Below are 18,477 nucleotides of genomic sequence, written 5' to 3'. Positions count from 1 at the left end.
TGACGTAGTGGCTCTGCCTGCTCTCTGCCTCCTTGGTACCCTCCAACTTGCAGGTGACGCACAGAGGCATTGGCAGAGATGAGGGAGAGGGGAAAGCAGGCAGTAGGCTTGTTTGCACAGCAGCATTGGGTATGCAATATGCTACAGCTCTGTTCAACCTCTGTGCCAAGGTGCCTTCTCTCCTCAGGAGGGAAAAGAAAGAGAAAGGGTCATGAGGTGGGTGAGCCACTCTTTTTTGTGGTGTCAGAAGTAGCCAGAGCTCACTTTGGGACACAGGGAAGTGCTTCTGAGTTCAGCGAACAGGGACATGACTATAGATCCAAGTCACATCTCTCTGATATTACGATCTACTTATCATAGGGAATGGCAGCGATAAGAAAAAAGAAAAGAAAAAGATTTTTGAATATTTTCCTCCATCATGGCACTTTGAGATCTTGCAGACTGGAATTTTGGTGGTGGCGGTGGTAAACTAGGCCAATCCAAGCTATCAGCTGGGGTCTAATTGAGTCTGCGGTAGGAGTCTTGAGTCCAAGCCTGGGTCGTCATGCTTTCTTGACATGGGGAGCTCACCTGTTCTTTTATTGATAACACTGCTTTGGTTGGTGAATATAGGGTGTGGTGTCTGGGCAAATTTTGGTCAGGGCCCATCAGAAGTTTTTGGTGTGCTGCCGCACCACAACCAGAAGGCTGGAGTCAGTGTTGAAGGATAGAAAAACAGCCAGGATTCTTCTAGGCCTGAGTCTGAGCCCCAGGGAGGAAGAGGAGGAGGAAGAGGAGCTTCCTGACAAGCATAGGTATCCCTTCCCAGAGGGGCTATGGAAGCAGCAGGCTGGTGAGTAACCCTGCTAAAGGTGGGTAGCCCTGCTGAAGCTGCTGTAGACTCTGGCTGAGATGTCCAACAACCAGTTCTGCTGTCCCAGACCATGCTGCTTTCAACAGAGCTGGACTAGCTGCAACGTGCAGTATGGATCCATGGGTCTCTGATGGCCACCTATCTGCTGCCAGGGACTTCAAGGGGAGCCCCTGCAGGTGGCTTACGACAGATGAAGTTAATTCCACCTCAGACCCAGTCTCTGCCTGTCAGCAAGGACCTTTCAAGCGGGGCTAATTTATATGTTCATTCCCTTGTAAACCCTGTTTTATCCAGAATGATGTAAAGTGGCCTCAGCGTACATGAGAATCAGACTTGCTTCACGGAAAGGCTCCTCCTTTTTACTCTTGACACTTGCTTTTGAGGGTGTTTTATGTTACTAGTCCAGTTGTTACCATCTTTCTCATCTAAAATCAAAGCAAGATAAAACCAAAGCTTCTGATCTTATTTGTGGTGATGTAAACCCAAAATGACATAGTGCAGGGCTGAGCATTTGCCCCAGGTTGAAAAGTAGGGGAAGTTGCAAGAGATACTCTTCCCTGGTGGCATTTTGTTCGTGCTGGCTGGATCTGCAGAGGTTAGACATTGCAAAATATTCTTCTGTGAGGCTGTGTTTCTCCCCTTATCATGTGTTCAGCTTCTTTCTCTTATACAACTGCAAGTCCCTCTGTTGTGAACTTAACTCATACGTTTTTCAGGGAACAATGGGCCCTTTTCTCCCTGTTGTTGTGGTAGGAACTTAACATACCTATGAAGACATGCCTATATCTCCCTTCAACCTCTGTCTTCCTGCCATCATAGCTCTGGCTTTGGATTTGCTTACTTGGCTTTCTTAGCTATTTATATCTAATGTATTAGAATGAAAGACTTGGACTTTGCTTTTTTTTTTTTTTTTTTTTTTTTTTTTTTTTTTTTTTTTTTTTTTTTTTTTTTTTTTTTTTTTTTTTGTTGTTGTTTTTGTTTTGTTGTTTTGTTTTTTTTTTTTATTGTTCCTGTGTTTTGGGACAAGGTATGACTTGGGATTTTTTTTTTTAAGTTCCCCAGACCACTGTGGGACTGATTTCTGTTCTTTTCTGTACATAAGTTAATCATGTCATTGCAATAGCACAGGTTTGTGCTGGGTCATTTGAGTTTTATTCCCTTAGACCAGGTGAGAAAAGTGCTCATGTCTTTTTGTAAGAAAACCAACCCTTGTGGTTCATTTTTTGTGACAAGTTTCATTGACTCTTGGTCATAGAAACAGCATTTTGGGGGGAAATATTAGTGAGTGTTTACAATAGACTATTTCAGTTGGAAGGGACTTAGGTTGATCATCCAGTCCAACTGCCTGAGCAGTTCAGAGCTGACCAAAAGTTAAAGCACATTATTAAGGGTATATCCAAATGCCTCTTAAACACTGACAGGTTTGGGACATCAATCACCTCTCTTGGAAGCTTGTTCCAGGGTTTGACCACTCTCTCAGTAAAGAAGTGTTTCCTAATGTCCAGTCTAAACCTCACCTGGTGCAGCTTTGAACCATTCCCAGGGAGAAGAGACCAGCATATCCCTCTGCACTTCCCCTCCAAAAGAAGCTGCAAAGAGCAATGGGGTTGCCCCTCAGCCTCCTTTCCTCCAAACGACAAGCCCAGAGTCCTCAACCACTCCTCATAAGACATTCCTTCCGCCTTTTCACCAGCTGTTGCCTTCCTCTGGACACATTCAAGGACCTCAACACCTTCTGAAATTGTGGGGCCCAGCGCTGCTCACAGCACTCCGGGTGAGGCCACACCAATGCTAAAACAGTGGGATAATCACCTCTTTTCACTTGCTGCTTACACTGTGATGCACTCCAGGATGGGATTTGCCCTCCTGGCTGCCAGGACACACAGCTGACTCAGATTGATCCTGCTGCCAACCAGCACCACCAGATCCCTTTCTGCAGGGCTGCTCTGCAGCCACTGCTCTCTTGATTTGTACTTGTTCCCAGCATTACTCTATCCCAGGTGCAGAATCCAACATATGGGCTTGTTAAATTTCATCCCATTAATCATAGCTCAGTGCTTCAGTTTATCCAGATTACTCTGCAAGACCTTTTGTCCCACGAGAGTGTCAACAGCAATTCTCATTTTGGTATCATCAGCAAACTTGCTGATGGTGTGTTCAGGTCCTGCGTCCAAATGGTCGATAAATACATTGAACAGGTCTGGCCCCCAGGACTGAGCCCCCAGGAGCACTGCCAGTGACTGATCACCAGCCAGAAGTAGCCCCACTCACTACAAGCCTTTGAGCTCTGCCCCTCCGCCAGTTCTTCACCCAGCACACCATCAACCCATTCATCCCACTGCTGGATGAGTTGTGCAGAAGGGTGCTGTGATGGACAGTATGAAAAACTGACTGAAATACAGAAAAACTACATCCACCACCTTCCCTTCATCCACTGGGTGGGTGGCCTTATCATAGAAGGATATGAAATTAGTTAAACAGTACCTTCCTTTTGTGAGCCTGATAATTGCATTGTTCTTTAAATACCTTTCAATAGTATCCAGTGTGATCTTCTCTGTAACTTTTCCAGGAATTTAAGTTAAAGTTAGAATAACAGGTCTGTAGTTCCCTGGGTCTTCCCTCACAGCCTTCTTGTAGATTAGAGTAACACTGGGAGCTTTCAATCAGCAGAGTCCTCCCCAGACTCACCAGATTTTTTAACTACACACCTTTTACAAATCAGAATGGAATATTAATAAATAATTGGGTTTTTATAATGTACAAAAGTTTATTGTATTGTCATGTACAGAAGAGCCTTTCAGAAAGGGTTTTGCTTGCAATCTGAAATACAGGATATTATTTTAGCTCTTGCAGGATCAAAATCACAAAGCAATTGTTATTGCCTCATAAGTTAAACACCGGATGACAACAGCATTTGTTCTGCAGCCAGGTTAAGCAGGCTAGGGTCGTTATGCCTTTGTCCCAGAGTAATTTTTCTTGTAATTTTACTATGCATAGGTTGGGCAACTTGAGACTCTTTCCTGGCTCTGCCATGTTATGATTTCCAGGGTGCCTAGAGCACTTGTGCAAAAGGAAAAAAACCCAACTTTGTTTTTCTAAGGCTAAAGGACAACTTCCTTGTTTGCTAAGGTTTCCCTGAGAATCTGAATATTGAAAAGGTAAGGCAGATGTGGGGAACACAGGCTTGTAAGTGTGTCATATCTGGGCAAAGTCAAGTCTGCTGTCAGCCACAGATCTGGGGAATACACCTCAAATTGGTGTGTGCATTAGAGGAGATTAGCACAACTGTAAATGAGGAACTTGCGCAGTGTTCTGCATTGTGCAGAAAAAAGTGTTGCCTAAAAATTGAGCAACTAGATCCTCTTCCCCAAAGGAGAGTAAACAAAGGAATGTTTCACCTAAAAAAAAAAAAAATCCCTCAGAGTGGGAACATCAGTTAATAATCACCAGTCCTTGCTGGGGTTGCCGCTTTGTTTTTCTTAAGCAGTGAGAAATGGAATTAAATTAAGTTACTGCATGTCTCATGTAAACTGCCAGGACAAGAATGATTTTAAGCTATGTGGTTCATATATTACATAACAAAAAGTAAAAACTTAATAGGAACTGACAATCTAGAGCATTTTAAAGGAGTGAAAAATTGCATTCCATGAGCCAATAAACTTTCCCCTCTCTCATTCTGTTCAGTGCCCTCAGACATTACAGACTTTGTTTCTTGACACTGACATTAATGCATTGTTTCTTTCTTTTTTTTTTCAGCTCGCCTTAATTCTGTTGAGAAAAGCCTATGTTGTTCCCTGAAAGTTTGTAATACAATGCTTTTAAAAATAGATATAACCTGTTTAACAAACTCAGCAGGAAATGTGAAGAAGTGCATCTCCTACTTTACTGGAGGTGCATTCCACCTGGCCAACAGCACAGGTGCAGCTCTCATCCTTCAGAAGTGGCCTCCACATCAAATTAAGTTTTGCTAAACACAGGCAGGTCACAGTGTAAAGGAAGGAAACCTCTGGACAGATTTTTAGGACTTGTGGCCATATGAAGTGCAATTTAGAAAGTGTTTGCAAAATAAAAGTATACTGTAGCTAATGGAATTTAAAAGGATTTAATTGCGGTGGGAGGCAGATAAGCAAAACTCTTTCTAAAGCAGCTAGTGTTCAGAAGCAATCCTTGCCAATGAGCCATAAAGAGAAAGAAGTTGAGTCCTGACCAGTGTCTAAATGGCAGGAAAATGTTCAGATCTTGGTGTTCTTGGAGCGGGAGCACTTTCCCACTGAGTGTGTCCTCTGTCCTCGTGTGCCACAGCTGGTCTTTGCTGTTTCCTAAGCACCTGGTGGTTCTGGGCACGAGGAGTCTGTTGTCTTCTATGGGAACCAGAATGGCTCCCAGCTGGAGAATTCATAGAAGCAGGAGCCAACCCTCTGAGGGGAGCACAGCGAGGGCAAGGGGCACAAGTTGGAAGGTGGGAAATTCCCACTAGATATTAGAAAAAAATTCTTACTGGAAGGATGGTCATGCACTGGAGCAGGCTGCCCAGACAGGCTGTGGGATCTCCCTCCTTGGAGGTGCTCAAGACTTAACTGGACACGGCCCTGAACAAGCCCATCTGATTAGACATGTTTTGGACTAGATGACCTCTGGAGGTCCCTCCCAACCTGACTTATTCTATTACCCTGTGATTTTGTTACCTCACTGGAGCAAATAGAGTAGCACTGGGATTCATTTGGCTTATTATAGCTCTAAGTGGCACCCTGGTGCACTAATGATTACAGATTATATGTTATGCTCAGAACATAATTCCATGCGGTCCCTTCTACCCTGTTATTTAGCCCACATGCTGATATCTTCTTTTCACAGATATGTGTATTTCAGATCATAACAGCAGTACATTTAACTACTTTTTCAGCTAATTACACATAGGGAAATTTTTCCGTGGCTATCCTATTTTTATTTTTTTTAGGATGCCTCTGGATATGCTAAAGAAAACCCGAAGCAGGGAACATGACACAGAGACCTTTAGCTCTGCTGGTGTAATATCCTTCCCAAGACAGCAGAGCAGGGATGAGAAGAAGAGAAGCTTCTGGAAAAGAGGGACTCATTTCCCAAGTGGATGCAGGAGCAAAGCTGCTAAGTGTGTGCTTCAGCTAATAGGGGGTGGCAGCAACCGGAGACAGCAGCCAAGGAAATGTGAGATTACTGGCAAAGGTCCTGGAGGAGGCAGAAATAAGGTGCAGAAGAGCATGAATGAAGGGTGATAACTTACCATGCTCTTTCTACTTAGCCCTGCTTAGGTGCAGCCTAGCCCTCAACGCAAATTTGTCCCAGTTTCCAATTTGGAGGAAGGGAAGACAGGTGAAGGTGACCATCTGCTTATACCTTGCCACCGGTATCTCTGTCTGCAAGGAAGCTTTTCCATATGCCCTGCTCTGGTTCCTCTCCCCAGTTCCTACAGCAGCTCCTTATTCATTCAGGGAAGGGCTGTGCCATGAAGAGGGCATTGTGGTTTACTGTCCCAGGCCCCACTGTTTATCAGGCACCAATTGTCCCAGCTGGTGGCATAGAAAGATTTAATTTAACTGAGAGCATGAAAACCACAACCTGGAGCAAAGCAGCTTCTGTTGTGTGACCTAATTTGAGAGCAAATGGACTGGGATCAAAAAAGGTCATGGTGACAAAGTGGAGTTAAAAGCTGACTTAGATCAACATTCTCAAGCAATTGAGAAACAAAGGGAATAAGGAAATAACATGTGACAGATTCAGAAATCAATAAACAGGTTGCGGTTAATGTGCATTTGATCTGTCATCAATACTGCTTCTTTTGATCCTACTGGTTTGATTTGGTCTCTGAAAGGGTGTGTGTATTTGAAAGAGAAGTGATAGCCAGACTGGCTTGACAGAAGTAGGTAAAACCCTCCAGCAAAAAGGGGAATTGCCTCCAGGTGAAGAGGCTCTTGGATAAAATCAAAATTAAATCTGCTGAGCTTAAGGAATCACAACTGAAAATGGCAGTAATGAGATCTGAGGAGAAAATGAACACCTTAAAAACATAGCTGTCAATGTCAGCATTGTGCTGAGGAATATGATTGAGTTCTCCTTGTCTTCCATCCACCGAGAGCACAGCCTAGTCAAAAATCGGATGGATCAAATGTACTTGGAAGTTTTTTTAGTGTACCAAGCAGCACTTCAGCTCATTTTTGTGTGAATTTTGTGTGCAGCACAGGGTTTTTCTTTTCCTTCAGTGCAATGTTGTGCGTCCACACCGAATCTTGAGAAAACAGTCCACCAGTCCACCAGTGTCTACTGAGTGCAGTAAATGAAGCAGTATATTACCTAGGAGAAAATTCATTTGGACTGCTTATTTTTGCTGGGTCACAGTCCGGAGTAGCCAACCACACATTTGCCAAGGGCAGGACATAATGTGCTTTGTCTGTTATGTTAATGCTTTCATGGTCCTATACAGAAAGTATTTTTCTTTGATTGCATTGCAGTAGCTCTACCTTGCCATTGCCTTTGCAAAGAAATAAAGCCTTCTCCACTGATATAGAGATCCAGGTATGCACTGTGGTTTTTTTCTGTTTTCCTCATTGTTCAAGTGTCTTTTCTCAGCTGACTATTTCAGGGGCTCATTTAGATGTTCATTTTAGCTTTTTAATTCAGTTGAGCTGCAAGCCATGTGAAGAAGCGCAGAATCACTTTTGAGACTTTAGCATTAAAACTATGTAAAATCTCCTTTTTCATATCAGAAATGCATTTCAACTTTTAGAAAAGGAGAAAAACAATTTTAACCTAAGTCCGGTTTGTAAGGAACGTTTGCAGCACTGGATGGTGCCTCATGCACATGGTCAGTATTTCTGATTTTGGTGGTAAGGCTTTATGTGGATTTAAATATTGCACTGCACTGTTTTGGGTTTTTTTTTCCCCAAAAAAGCTGTACAGTTGGAGAAAATGGGATAATGCAGCAATCTCTTTACTTGGTGGGAAAATTCAGTTTCCTTTTCTTTCCCAGTTTCTGGTGTAGTTATTTTATGTAGACAGGAATCAGAAAATCTTCCAACAGCAAATATATATATTTCAGAAGTCTCCAGGTGACAAAGTGGTGAATTTTGATTGTGAATTGCTTGATAGATATCAGCAAAATAAAAATGCCAGCAGATGCCAAACAGTGAGATTGGAGATACCAGTGTATTTGGTTTTTTTAGTGACTGCTCTTTGTTTTTCTACAGGTGCACTATTGACAAAAATTACTTTCAATGATATCTGAGGATTAAGGGTTTATTTGGAAAGATGGCCCAGAGCATTTTATTTATGTGGTATTCTGGGAAGTGTTAACTTTTCTATGTACATACGGGAAAAACCTGATTTGGTAAGAGAGGGTTAGGACGTGGCATGCAAAAGCTACAGGTTTGCTGCATTCAGTAAAAGACTTGACACAAATGTTAAAATTTAGCTGGAGGAAGTGTTTGTGTTATCGCTGGATATACTGTTAATGTGAAGTTCTGTGCTTTAGTATGAAATGCAAAACATAATAAAGTAGGAAATTCAATTGCCATTCATAAATCCCACCCTACCCCCTCCAGTCCCATTAAACACAGGGCATCTCTGGAAAGTGTGTATATTTATGGGATGAATTTTCCTGCCTGTAAAGGAAACCTAGAGCCGTTGGCTCTAGGCATAGGCATTAGCTTACTGATGCCTCTGTGCATGGGCTGGTCAGTGGTGGAGCGCACTAGAGCCATGTGGAGCTGCGGTTCTGTGCCAGCCATTGTCCTCACCAGGCACCTTCCAGGGAGACGTCACATGCTCTGAGCTGTGAAAATATTGATTTTGGGATCACATGCCTCAACAAGTTTCAATTTTTCTCCCATCCCAAACAGGATCTAAGTTCAAGCTGGGATCCTCGTCAAGCAGGTGTATGCCCTGGAGGTTGCTACAAGCCCTTTGGCTGCTTGTACTTTGCAGGAGGTTTTACCCACCTCTGCCACAACTGTTCTCCAGCTCTGGCAGCACAACCCCAGTGCCAGACACTTCCGCAGGCTGAGGTTTGCTTAAGCATGACCCAAGGCACAAGTCCCTCTTTCCCATCTGCAGCCTCTCTCTATTTCAAGCCACTGTTTCTAGAGAGACGCTGGCCAAAGGTTTCCAACCCTAGGCAGGTGTTACTCTCCAGCTCTACACAGGGTGAGCAGAGAAATGAAAGACATGATGGGTTTTGAGGATTGAGTTTAAAGTATAGAAATGAAAAGCCGCAGTTAAACCACAGGGAAAGTGTAATCCTCTTCCATGTTCAACAAAAGTTAATTTTCTTCTTTTTCTAGCAAACCTCATACCTGTAGCACTAACTGAGCAGCCTCTGGTCACCCACTCCACCAGCCCAATATCATCCCGGTCTCTTCTAGGTTTCCCACTTGACTCTACACATTGGCTGCCTGCTCTTATCCTAGTGAGTCATGGCACGCGTGGTTCAGGAGACAGGCATCCTTGATTCTTGAGCCCTCATCCCTCTGCCTCTCTCATGTCTCCAGCAGCGACTCCTTCAGCAAGTGTCTCGGGCAAGCAGAAACAGCCCAGTTGCCCTGTGAACCTCACAGATGCAGTTGTGTTTCGTGGCTTTTGGCAGGGAGCAGCGGCATCCTTGGATGCATGCCTGGCAGCTGACAGACTCTTTGCCCAGATGCATTTCAGTGATTAACCTGCTGTCTCCATCTGTCATCTTAGGGGCTTCTATGCCACACCAAAAAAGACAGGAAAGTTAAAGATTAGCTTGAACTCCCTTGGACTGATATGATGCCCCAAGGGTGGGCATCCCTATGGATATTCAGCTAGATATCTACCATGTGGCTGGAGCAATACAGAGAGCTGTAAATAACGCCCATAACAGCTTGCGTTGTAGATTTGCTCTCCAAACAAGGCTTAGAGAAGCCAAGGGGCTGTGTTTTCCAAAACAGAATTGTAAGAGGTCACTCTCCTGTTTGTGCTGCCCCTGAACCCAGCCTCTCTTCTGCAAGACATTTTTCGGCACGCTGGTGGTCTGTTGGCTTGTGAGAATGGCCTCTGCCAAATTCTTCAGGCACAGATAGGTCATTCCCTTCTCTTTTGTAAAGCATTTTGGTTAATATCTAATGAGAAGTGCCTTTGAACTGCTGAACTTTAAACTTGGTGGAAGAAGCCCTCCCTCGAGTACATCAAAGCCCACAGCTGTGCTTAGGGGAAAGATTCATGCCACATACTCATCAAGCCGAGAAATTATCCCAAGTCCTTTATGTGGCACAGGCATCATTGAATATATTAATATGCACAAGTAAATAAAATAAAGCCATTAGACTAGGATCACAGAATCACAGAATATTCTGAGTAGGAAGGGACCCACAAGGATCATTGAGTCCAACTCCTGGCCCTGCACAGGATCATCCCCAAGAGTCACACCACATGCCTGAGAGTATTGTCCAAACACTTCTTGAACTCTGTCAGGCTTGGTGCTGGGACCACTTCCCCTGGGATCCTGTTCCAGTGCCCAACCACCCTCTGAGTGAAGAACCTCTTTCTAATGTCCAACCTAAACCTCCCCTGACACAACTTCAGGCCGTTTGCTTGGGTCCTGTCACTGGTCACCTCAGAGAAGAGATCAGTGCCTGCCCCTCCTCTTCCCCTCACGAGGGAGTTGTGGACTGATACACATCCCTGAGAGCAGAATTTCCTCTGCAGGTTTTCAGGCTGATATACCAACCACTGATCTTTCACAATGAAAATCTCTCGTGTCTCAGAACAAAGCAAAGTACACTCACAGATATATAAATATATATAAAACAAATGTGTTACAAATACTTTTATATATCCCTGCCTTACATTATGTATCAGAAGAGATCAGGCTCTTATCAAAACTTGATATAGGAGAAAAATTATTAGGCAACAACCCCACCAACCACAGTTTCATGTTTTCTTATTATTAAACATGTACTCTTCTCAATAAGTAAGTGTTACCACCATAAACTGATGAAGCCAATACATAAAATAGCAAGAATGAAATAAAGGTTTAGGATAAGTAGAAGCCCTGATCACAGGGCTTCTCTTTGTCCACAGAATTTCTTCTGCATTAGATATTTCTACATACTACTGCCCACTACCTGTATATCCCTGGGATATTTCATTACTAGAAGTGAGATGGGTGTGTAATAATTACAGCAATTCATTAGCCTTATCAGGAATTATCTAGATTTACTTGCAAAACAGAGAAGTCACTTCTTTTGTAGCTTTGCTTTTCTGGCCTAAAGATGCCTGCCAGGACAATAACTTCATTAGGATTTTACTTTTCATTTCTTTTTTTTTTTTCTTTTCCTTCTACACTGTTTGTGTTTAGAACTAGCTGTAGTGTGTAATCCATTATAGAAGATTTCCCAAATGAGCTGGTTGTGAATTGCAGGTCACTATCTTTAATCAGCTCCACTCAAACAGCCATTTACGACAAAGTATGACATTCTGGCTTGGTTTGTTTGTGCAACAGCTGAGATTTTTGCAATGGGGAAGTAAGGTACTTGAGTCATGTCCATTTGTTTTTGATAGGGCTGCAGTAGCCTTGAACAGTGAGGTGTTTCTGAAGTTCTTTTCCTGATGATTTCCAGCATTTGATGCTGATTTCACTTTATTTCTTTTATGGCAGCAGTCATTCGTGGCTCGATAAGCCATCTCAAGCCCTTCCCTATACTCAGGTGGGCAATAAGGACAGTGTTTAGCATTTCTATGGGCATGTTCTACTGTTGCAACACAGTGTTTTTCACTTTAGCATTCCATCACCTTCAGTAACTTAGCTCTACAGTCCCAATATGTTTGCAGTTTTGGCCACCACAGATGGTGGCCCTGTATAATTACTCTCTTGTGCATGTAATTTTGGAGTAATTTGTACTCATTGGTAGAGCTTGCCACTTCTATTAAAAGGATGAAGTTTCCAGCTCATGTGAATGAGCTGTAGTTCTGCTCTGTCTACTGTCTCCCTTCAGAACAGCCAGAGACTCGCTTGCACAATTATTTCTGCACTTACAGTCTTATTTAAATGATGTCTGCTCATGACCAACAGCCTAAGTAGTTCACATCCAAAACTAACTGCCAGTGGTTCTTCTTCATTATGAGCCCAGTTCTGGTGGGTTTTATTATTATTCCGGAAGCAGTGAAGGATCAACACCAGAAGAGGCAAGTCAGTGAGGGATTTACTTTGTTAATATTGGAGTATATTAATGAAAGTGTGAAGTAGCTGTGAACGCTGTTTCTCCAGCTCCCAAACCATTTTCTGATGCCCATATCAGGAAGGATCTTTAAATGCTGATGGTAAGGTTTGACTTTGCCTTATGTTTATGAATTTTTTTTAGACTCGGTTTTGTTGCTTCTTAAATTAAGACAATACTACTACATAATTATTAGCTATCCCTGCCTGCTGGTAGCAAGGGTGAGGCTAAAATGCCTTTGTGCCTGGGAAGCAATCTTCAGATCGGAGACCCCAGAGAAATGCAAAATTTTCCCCACCTTTGTAGACTGAGACAACGGGAGGGCACACCATGTAACATCCCCATTTGGCTGAACTATGGCTAGAAATGCAACGCTGGCTTTGCACCTTATTTGCCTTAACAGAAGTGGTTTTGTGTGATGACTGCTGCATATATGCTTAAGGGGTAGGGTTACGTCTTAGAGCTGAAAGCAACTCTTTGTGAGTACATAAATCACGGACTGTGTTTGAAGATTGTATCATATCCAGTGGAGGTGATACAATCTCCACAAGCATGTACATCTCTGAAGTGAGTCATTATTTTGAATAATGATCCATGCTTGTTCGATTTCATGTGAGTAGTTATGAGGAAAGCTTAGCAGGAAGGGTTTACTTCAAGCTTTCAAACCCCTCCTCAAGATCCACCAGTCTGTGAAGTTTAAAGAGCACTAAGGCCATGTGAAATGGTAACGGGGATTGATGACACTTGAATAAACAGAGCTATCGATCTGTGTGACAGCTGGCATAAGTAACAATGTGGTCCAACCACAGTGACGCCTCTCTTCCTCTCCCTTCCCTTGACAAGCATGACTTCTTTAACACCTCTACAAAGAGACCCTTTATCCTGCTCTCTACTGCAGCATTGATAGCAGCCCCACAAACAAAGTAATCAGAACTTCCCTTAAGTTGATTTAAATTTGAGGTAAATATGAGTAATATGACAAGTGGTGGTTGGCAATAAGCACAGTACAGGTAGCCATGTCCCACACTGTCACTGTAGAGCATTTCCTGGCAAATGCAAGAGGTGGGATTCTGTCTAACTTGGATGTCCAAAGTGCAGATGTCCACATCTGGGCTAGTCATCGGAGCTCCAGGCACCATAGTCAAAGGAATCGGGAGAGATACCAACTGACAAATACAGGGTGAGATGAGAACTATGTTCCTGTTTCACTTTACTGACTGTAAAAGGAAGCAAGATGGATGGACAGATTCTTTGTAATCATCTGTATTATAAGTGTCACGGGACAGGATTTTTTACTGTGTTTAATGTTGAATCCCATATTTACAAATGGAGATAGAAACAGTCTGAAAAGGTTTTGGCATTCACAAATACAGGCTGGCAGAAACATAGTGCTTTTTTATTTCTGGAGATAAGTTTTGTACCCTCTTCTGGAAAGAGTGTTTGGTACATATAAAATATGAAAAAAAAGTCTGTACAGTGAAGTCCTCTCCTCGCTGTCATAGAGCAGAGTTTTTATAGGCTGACTAATCCTTCATTTCTGATCACTTACAAGTACCAGTGCATATGGCTCCTGATTTTTGAATTTATCTGCTGCCAAAGTTAATAACCAGACTGTGGCCTCTTGTGAAATATGATTTCTAAATGAATATACTGAAGCTCATGGAAAACAAATATTTTTAGGGGTTTTTTCCTAGTTTCTATTGGTACCTGTTCACCTGGAAAATCCAGAGCAGAAAACAACCCGGAAAGTCTGAATATAAGCTTAATTATGGCAGTTTTATATTGACATCAACATCGCTTAATTAGTGACTACACTGTTAAGATTTATGCAGCTCTGAGTTTATAATCAGATCCTATGTCCAGTCACAGGAAAGCAAACAGCAATTATTATTTCCCTGGAAAGAAGAAAAAGGACTTTTCAGGGATACATCACACTCTTTATCTCCCTGAACAAGCAAATGTGGCAGACGGATAATGCAAGCAAAAGGAACGGTTGGACCTGGGGAGTTTGACCTTGGAAGAATGGTAATTTCAGCTATCAAAAATGAGAGAGCTGCCAGTTTGCCCACTTATGTGAAAGGTTCATTGTCTGAAACTTGAAATGTGTGAAAAGGGGCATGAAAAGAGTATTGACAGCTATCCAGGTGGGATCTGCTCATTCCTGTCTCTGAGTGGTTTCATCCAATTGAGCTGATTGACACCTCACCCAAACTTCTCATTTAAGCAGGACAAACTAAAATGGAGAAGGCAGTTACCAGAGACTGGTATAAAAAGTCTGTATGCTCTCAGCAGAAGTGTTTGCAGGGTATCTGCTATCCACTGATACTACCTGGTCACGTGTTGGAGATGTATGATCACTCAGAACCTCGCTGGATGCTGGCTAGGTATCAGCAAGTGAATAGCAAATAACTACTTACATCATCAGATGGATCTACTGTGTTAAAATTGCAGAGTTCACAAACTACTCCTTGCACTTCTGACAGACCAATAATGGGTATTAACCCTTGTCATAACATCTTTGACACTCTTAGCCAATGGTGTGACAAGGATCACCAGAATAATCAGTTCCCTCCATGCCTTTCGAGTTTCAGAAAGAAAAGATGCTTTGCCAGGAATAAAAAATAAGATCTATTTTGTGAAATGAGCTGTGCTTCAGGCCCATTCTCTTCTCCAGCTTGGATAAGGCAGGATCAAGTCAGACATGGTACTGACTCTTAGCCTTTCTTTGCTGAGTTGTTAGGTGTTAGCTTTGCTAACTATCCTTGAAAATGGAAGATCAATGGGCAGCAAACAGATGTCAACCCACAACTTCTTCTGGAGGAAAGGACTAACAGTGGAATATATAAAAAAATTTTGTGCCCAATCCTTTTGCCATTCCACAAAAAGCAGGCTGAGTCTAAATCTGCTCTTACCCACAACTGCACAAAAATGGCTGTAGATATGCCCATATTTTACATCAGGAATCCTACCATGCAGCTTCTGCTCAGTCCTGGGCATTGCAGCATCCACCAGCATTCCCTGTCTGACAGGCTGAGTCACGCAGGGTTAGCAGAGCCCCAGTGGCCCCCACAATCTCCAGAAGCATCATTTGATCTCCTGAAATGGAGACCTTGCAGATCTGGCCACACTCTATGCCCAGGGAGCCTTGACTGCTCCCCATTCCCAGGCATGCCTGTGCAAATTGGCAGTGGCTCCTATCTCCTGCCAACCTGAATGGCAGGGCGGCTTCCTGCACTCCAGCTGATCTTGGAACTGAACATATTTTGCTACCAGGACCTCACAGCAACAGGGTACCTAAGTTTTGTAAGGATGGAAAAAGTCTGTTCTTTGGGAACTTGTGGTGGGGAAAATAGTGTTTTTTCCCCCTGGAGTTAAAAAAATGGTAACCGCCGAGGGGGTGGTGTCTCTCTTGGTGTTGACCCAATCAGCACCCCTGCAAAATTTAAACATATCACACCAGACCGGAAAAGAAGGATGATGTAGCTGAAGAAGAAGTGGCCATGTTCTGAAGCCACGAGGAGAAGGGGCAGGAGCCCCGCTGGGGAGCCTAGGCCCCCCCAGCCCCCGGCTGGGGGACTGCAGGAACTTGGAACAGTGTTAAACTGGGCCAGGTACTGTAGCTAAGAGCTGGGAGAAGTTTCTCCACTGTGAGCAGCAGCAGGAGATACTGAAAGTGGTGGCGGAGCAGCAGTGAACGGAGAGACTATGGCAGAAAGCCAAGAGATAAGAAGAAGCAGCAAAGGCAGCTTGCAGCCAAGCAGGAAGACACAAAGATGTCTAATGGATGAAGAGAGAGCGGACAAAGCTCAACAAAGACATTTTGGGGGTAAGAACTGAATCAAACCCCCAAAACCCTTGTGAGACCCCTCCTAGGAGGAGGTGGTGGACCCCTACTTGAAGGGAGTCTTGGAATGCAGCAGTACCAGAGAGAGGAGCTGAGAAGCTCAAGACGTCCTGGAAGCTGGACCGGGATGGCCAGACAGAATGCGGAGGGGGTGACCTTGCCCCGCCGCTGCTGCTGCCAGGCTGGCAGCCTGAGACAGAGCACAGGAGGTCTGGTAGAACTCTTGAGGCAAAGACTTTCAACTGAAAGCTGCCCGAGACGTTCTGACTCAGGGGTAACCCCCCTGAGGAAAGGGACCGTCACGAAGACCTTTGCACTTCATGATATGACGTGGTGAAGTGAGCCTTTGTCCCAGTTAACGCAGTCCATGGGAGAGAGAGACCTTCGCTTGGAGTTGAAGGGCTGAGAAGGGGTGAGAGGAGACCTCCCCTTGTGTGTAATGGAAGGAGATCCAGCTACAACTTCAGCTATGACTGCTGCATGGAAGAAAAGAGACACGGCTGTCCTGAACGTGGAAAGGATCTTTCCTTCTTCCCTTCTGAACTTTTATTGGAGGGAGAAGAGATTTGATCCATTGTAAATACTGCTTTATCATAGGAGAGATAGTTAAGATTGTGTATATAATGTATTATAATATTTATTTGTGTCATAATTGTAATATAATTCCCTTCCCCCCATATTGAGTCTTGTGTTGTGTCTGGAAAACCCCTCTCACATGGGGTTGAGTTGTGGAAGGGGGGCTTGGACTCGGAAATTGGATTTTGAGGGTCTCAAACTACAACAGAACTGAATTTCCTGTGAGTTCCCAAGCTCTGCACAGTGACAGAGGAATAGGTCTGTTGACACTTTACACTCTGCAAGCAACATGGAAGCACAAGGATTCACAGGCTGCAATGAGAGTGGAAGGTGAGAAAAAGTGAGAAACCAGAAGAGAGAAACAAACCTGTCTCAAACAAACCTAAAAGAAAGAAACCTGTCTCCTCTAGACCCAGGAGACATGGAAGTGTTAGAATATGTTGCTTGCCTGTGGGCAGGCAAAACACAAGCCCTGAGGAAGAACCTCTCAGCACTTAGGAGTGTTTTGGTATGAAGGTGGGAAGGCACAGAAAAATGAGATATACGGTCATTTTATAAGAAGACTTACTCTCCAGGAACAGGGCTATGGATACAGAGGACTCCATGAGGAATTTGTTATACAAACATGGGTCTCACCTATGAGCCACCCATGTTTGGGTGAGCCTGATCTTCCTACTCATTTGGATGGGATCTGTCTCTCTTAACTTAGCTGTTTGAAATTTAGGATTTAGTCTAAGTCATTGGCTCTAAGCTCTGAGTCTGGTGGAAGGACACTTCCAGAGTGTAGCCCATAGACCTCATACCCATTGCCTCTGGGGATGCCTGCCTCTTTTCACTTATTGCGGAAGGAGTTTAGGATAATTACCTTAGACATCCTCTTTAGACTGCTGAAGTTAGTGAGGTGAGCCCCACCTCCTAAACACTGCTCAGCTTAAGAGGTAGTGCTGTTGAAATGAGTGATGTGCACCTCTGGAAAAACAACTTTCTGAACCAGTGATGAACAGTAGCCACAACCTGGCACCTGTCTGCATCATCTCTTGTCTGTGGACAGCCCCACTGGTCACAACTGAGAGGGATTTCTCTCCTCTTAGATGATGCCCGTTTCACCTGTGGTTGGCTATTGACTAATAAGACACAACTAAAAAAATTGCTTTCAGCATAACAAGTGGGTTGGCTTTTCACACGTGTGGTGGGATATGGCCTCAAATTATGGTGAAATCGAGTTTCTGTACTGTAGACAGCTAGAACACAGTGAAAAGGTCACATCAGGAAAGGGGAAGGCATACACCTTTGTTCATTGTCTTCCCAGGTATTTATGCACTCTGTGTTCCCTTGGCAACTAGAGTGCCTGGCTTTTGAAGCATCTTTCTTTACCCAGGCAGGCAGCAGGTGGGATCACTGGATAACATGGTCATCCTAGCAGCAGGAATCCTTCTGATCTGCCTTTCAGGGCTAAGGAGCAGAGATGATACATTTCCTCCATGTCTGCTCTTCAGGGAAAAGGTGTCTGACCAGTACCTTGGGAAATACAACTTCACATTTACTGTGTTATTTATGATAGGGTGAAATTTCACACTGTGTTGCAAGTCATCTGGAATGTGTTTGCCTTGGCATGTCCTCTTACTGCCCTCAGCTGCATTACGGCTGTCTCTTCAGATATCTATTCAGGCAGATTTTGTTCATTGAGTCATTTACTACCCCTGGGAGGATGACCTGGTGGGATGCTGCTGCTCCAGTCTGTGGTACTCGGTTGTTCTGATACTCAGGAGATGGTGAGGGAGGGAGCTAAGCAAGGACTTTACCACTCAGCACTTGCAGAACTGGGAGCTGATTAACATATACCTCTAAGGTGCCCACTGGGAGTAGATCTGAATCTGTTCTTGTTACAAGACTGCTGCATTTTTTTGTGTGGACTGAGAGGAGTTAATGGCAATTTTTCGAGACAAATGTATTCTGTCCAAAGTGATCTGTATGGAAATGTCTGTTCACTTCCG

General features: G+C 43.7%; 1 protein-coding gene across 1 annotated transcript in view; it reads right to left on the bottom strand.

The window, feature by feature from the left end:
* CLDN10 (claudin 10) overlaps positions 1-18,477 on the bottom strand; it is a 59,095-nt gene that overhangs the window by 16,975 nt on the left and 23,643 nt on the right. The window lies entirely within an intron of this gene.

Source organism: Pipra filicauda, unplaced genomic scaffold (assembly GCF_003945595.2).
Source record: "Pipra filicauda isolate LSUMZ 115617 unplaced genomic scaffold, ASM394559v2 scaffold24_size8852520_pilon, whole genome shotgun sequence".
NCBI classification, from domain to species: Eukaryota; Metazoa; Chordata; class Aves; order Passeriformes; family Pipridae; genus Pipra; species Pipra filicauda.
This window is presented reverse-complemented; position numbering and strand designations above follow the sequence as displayed.